The sequence below is a fragment of the Aptenodytes forsteri genome, unplaced genomic scaffold, assembly GCF_000699145.1.
Source record: "Aptenodytes forsteri isolate BGI_AS27 unplaced genomic scaffold, ASM69914v1 Scaffold154, whole genome shotgun sequence".
In the NCBI taxonomy this organism is placed as follows: Eukaryota; Metazoa; Chordata; class Aves; order Sphenisciformes; family Spheniscidae; genus Aptenodytes; species Aptenodytes forsteri.
The window spans coordinates 728,933-734,075 of NW_008794083.1; positions in this window are offsets into that span (position 1 = coordinate 728,933).

A 5,143-nucleotide genomic window follows, 5' to 3' on the forward strand; every position below is an offset into this window, starting at 1 on the left:
GCGCGGCGGCGGCGGCCCCCGGGGCTGCCGCTGCGCAGGGCTGAACCAACGCGCACGATGGGGGAGAGCGACAGGGAAACGGCCGCCGCTCCGGCTCAGCAGTACCCAGACCGCCGCACCATTGCCGCTGCCCCGCCCTTCGTCAAGCCGCGGCAGCCAATCGAGCTTCGGAGCTCCGAGCAGCCCCGCAGCCGCCACCTATCAATGCCGCCGGTCCCACCCACGGCCAACACGCGCGAGCAATGCTAAATAATGGCAAGAGCGAGCAACCAATCCCGGTTTTAGGCTCCGCCCCATCCCCGACGTGCGGCTACGGCCACTTAGCGTGCAGCACCAGCACAGTCAATAATGGCCCACTGACCAATGCGGTGTGCTGTTCAGGGCGTTCGACCTGATTAATTATTCATGAGTTATACATTATTCAAGAGCCTCTCCCGCCCGCGCCGGGCTGCCCGCTGCCCGCACGCGGCCATCGCGCGGATGGCGACAGGTGCAGCGGGGCTACAGCCGGGCTGCAGCCGGGCTAGAGCCCGGGCCCCTGCACCGCACTGGCCCATCGGTTCTCTGGACACAGCGATCGTAGGGGGCTGGCAAACGTCCTATTTGTATGCATGTCTGGGTGGACTGTTTGGTAAGAGCTTATAGTCTGATGTCATCACCTGACGGTGTCACCACAGGTCTTCTGATGCAGTCCACGTCCACTAACGAGTGACTTTAGTGGAAGACGGAGCACACTGGACTGGGAGCGCCAAGGGCACCTCCGCTTTAGGCGGCCAGCACACTTGCGCAAAGTAGCCTGCTATTCCCACAAAGTTTCTGAATCTCTTGGGCTCTGACATGCTTCAAATTGAAGCAGGAAATTCTAACTCGGCAAAGAGAATATATTACTATTTCTGCACAGTTCTTAAATTGTGTAAAATAGCCATAATTAACAACAAAATAAACATTTCTGAAGATACTTCCATGAATATGATACAGTAATAAATAGTGTATAAGAAATGTTTATCTAGATCAACTGTGTTTGCCTCTGAATAGTTGCTTTATTTTGTAGAAAGATGAAACTACATGTATTTTCAGTGAAAAGGAGGAATTGGAAAGCTACTTTGTCCTGTTCTAGTCTTGAGAAACACATTAGCACCACCACATTACCACAACCCATCAACAAAAAAAACCACCAAATCTTTTGCAGGCCTTTGTGGAGACTTTTGGTATCAATCGCAGCATCCACACTAGATTTCCTCAACAAACACTGTATCCGGAAAGCTTTTTAGAAATTTTTGAAACATTATTTTTATTGAAAACATTCTACAAGCTTGAATCAAAGCCGCCTGAAGTTATGCTGTAGTGAAAAGATGGCAGACGAAAGGGTGTCATTACTGACTTTGCGCTTGCAGCTTTAATAGGCATTTTGAAGGTCATAGTATTTTTGGAGAGGGGCGAATATGAGGAATTCAGAAATACTTCAGCTGTAAGATTAGAGATTCGGTGTTTTGTGGAATCCCGCTTTGTTTTCACGAAGTTTCAAGAGGGACAAAAAAAAATGTAACTTCTCAGAGAGATTCCACAATGATAGCCAAAAATAGTACTAGCTATAAATACATCTTGTATTAGTCTGTATAATTCTATTTTCTAAAATGAATGCAAACCTCTACAAAAAGCTCTTAGTTTTCTGGTGCTCAGAGTTATCAATCAAAACAAAATTTCTGTAATACAGATTTCAAACCGAACTGATTAAAAGTCTTGCATGGCAGATTAAAGTAATCTGTCATCTCTTCATTTGCAGCTTTTCACTATGTGCAATCAGTGTGTGATTGTCAGGTTACATACTTACACAAGCAACAAAGGATGGACAAAGAAAACCTGAATTTTACAGTTGACATGAAACCAAACGTTCAGCCTGGATTTTTACACTGAATAAGTAACAGTGATGGATTTGGTGTGATTACATATTTGCATGCAAAGCCTGAATCTCACATTTGCAGTGCTGAGCACGGGTGCCTAACCTTTCTGACACCAGATTACTCATCTTATTTCAGCCAAGATGAGGGCTACCTGCCAAAGTTGCTCCTCCATCCAGGTTCTCTCCACAAGTGGATTTTTCACATGCGCAGAACAGCAGCCCTACACAAGCTTCCCAAGCAGGCACAGCTACGGAATATGGCATCTTTACCAAAAGACCCCTTGCTTCTTTTTTTTTTAAAGCGCAAAGGTGCCTAATTACAGGAGACAGAGTATTGCAAATGGAGGCTGACATTCCTCTGACCTTTATGGCCAAGTATTTAATCACCAGCGAGGGGCATCTTGTCCTTGGCCTTTCCTATAGCTACTCTCTCATCCCTGGACATGAATTTCATTCTCTAGTGCCTAAATCTCCCGTCTGGAGTAGAAACGTCCCGAACCCACCGCAGAGCTCAAGGTTCCATTCTGGGGCAGGGCACCCGAACAGGTAGAGAGGGTAACGCTGTGTCACTTAGTGGATCTAGCCATCACATACATTTTCCAGCAATGTAATTCTACTGTACTCAATTGACTACATGAAGTTTTAAGCTGAGCAGTAAAGAGCTACGTCACCGAAGATGGACCTGCTTACGGTAACTACTATTCTTCCATCGCCTTCGCAGGAAGAGATGGGAATTTATCTTTGTTATGGGCATGCTTACCTCATTCTGTTTCCTTCCCTCTGGAATATTCAGTAACTGGCCTCAAGTGAGCTATCAACATAAGCAATTTTATTGTCTTGATATATTGATATAAAGCAAAATTTGGAAAATGTAATAATAAACACTTAAAGATATTATGACTCTTGCTAAGTGATTATATAAATCCATATTACAAGATACAATAAAGTTACTTGCACTGTGGTTAAGTATTTGCTATTGTTTACCTAAAGGCCATCACTGTCTCAAAGTTTTCTGGTTTGAACTTTGGAATATCACTAGAAATGGTTGAAGCATGCTTCAGAGAGACAAAGTACCTTCTTTCCTCTTCATTTATCACGTATGTGTGTCCTGTTTCAGTTTGAGAAATATAGCATTTACCCACCTCAGAGAGTTAGCTGTTCTACTTCTTACTTCTGAGTTTATTACCCCCAAACTCCTGAATCGCGATGTCCTTCTTGAGTCTAACTAGCCGCACAGAACACAGATACTTTTTCCTTGTTTTCTGTTGAATTCGTGCTCCCTATCCTTTCACTACTTCTGTATTATGTTGTGTGTAATAAAAGGTATGCTTTGTTGTAATAATAAATAGGATTTGATCTGATTGTACGTTGTATAATGTTTCATTATCTTGGTCCTTTACCTCTCAGAACTTTTTCTTGTTTCTACACTAGCACTAAAATATTCTTTTATACATTAAGCTTGTAGTGTAGCATCAAAATACTATCAAGAGCAAACACATTTAATACTGTTAAGATACTATAGCTCAGATGATTACTTTAGAGCTGTTTTTACATAATGTTACATGAACTATTAGTTTAATACATATGACCATATGTACTGAAAAGCAGTGTGGTTTAAGCCCTTTAGGCCAGGCGCTGTCTGTGTGCATGTTTCCTCTTCCAGTAGCAGGATCTGGACAGAGAGGTCACTTCTACATGAAACACTGTTGTTCAGAGCAGTTAAAATACCAGAAATGGCATCAGCTCACCTCTTCCTTCTCCTGTGCTGCCTCCATTAACAAAGATCTATTATTTGACATTAGAAAAATTTACAAGATACATGCAAAGAAGTTAATCTGCTGCCAGGCCTTTGAATGTCATTACTAAATTTAATGTGTACACTGAGGTGGCATAGGATAAGTAGAGATACTCAGTTACTCGCAATGCATTGCACCATTCACAATATCTACAATTTTATGTACCAAATCCTAACATTAATTCCATCAGTCACTGCAGTTCCTCAGCAGCTACATGTACTACTTGAAGCATCAGTCATGTAGTTCTGGAAAGTTATGAAGGGTATTCACTGCCTGGTTTTGGGATGCAATTATTTTAACACGAGTCATTTTTTTCCCAAATAGATTTTAACGTATCTTTCTGTATTACCACTCCTCTACAACATTGTTCTCTTGCCAGAACTTTCTTCCATGGGCTATTTTTAGGGCTGAAGCTTTTTAAGTGGGTCAGACCTAAGCATGTGGAAACCTGCCTGCTCATTTTGGAAACAGAAGTTACAGGCTGTAGTGTTTTCTTTCTGGTCTGGTAAGCACGGCCTCACCTGCCATAGTAGTGGTAGGCCTTTGACATGTAACACCGAGTTTGAGAAGCTGAGGTATCATTACTACGAACAAGAATTTACCTAAGCAAAAATTAGGGGGTTTTTTAGTTAGTTTAAAAGGATAGTTGTGACAAACTGAACTGTAATTCATAATGAAAGGCCTGCCTATCTCTGGATGGATACTTAATACTGCAGTCCAGTACTACAGTCTCTATGTTGGAAGAACTGGTAGGAGTTTCCCATTACCCAGAGGGGAGTGAGTTAGTAGTCATACACTGCAGATTTGCTCTCCCCTGCACGTTCCTGTCAGCAGTGATGGTGGCTAACTCTTACAAGGCAGCAGTCTATGGCATACAAACTGCAGTGAACAAAGCAGAACAGGGAAAAAAACCTTCATGGTTTTTACAGCTTCATGGCTTCTCTGTGCTCTTGATAATCTTGTCTACAAATTTGGCTATTAATATAAGAAATATCATTTACTTATTCCGCAACCTATAACTAGTCGGTAAAACTCACTGTGACGGCAAGACAGCAAGGCAAAAGTAGCATGTTAAGGTAATGCTACTAGTTAGCTTCAGGCCCACGCCAAGTGCCAGGAAATGTGCTCCTGCTTTAGAACAGTGAGATCTACTGCTTAAAAAATGCAGAAAACTGGCATAAAAAAAATGAAGTACTGCTGTAGCTGATAAAGTGTCCTGGTTTCAGCTGGGACAGAGTTTAGTAGCTGGCAGTGCTGTGTTTTGGATTTAGTATGAGAATAATGTTGATAACACACTGATGTTCTAGTTTTGGTGACCTCTAAAGGTCACCTAGTCCAACCCCCTGCTGTGGGCAGGGACATCTGACATCTGATCAGGTTGCTCAGAGCTCCGTCCAATGTGACCTTGAATGTTTCCAGGGATGGGGCATCCACCACCTCTCTGAGC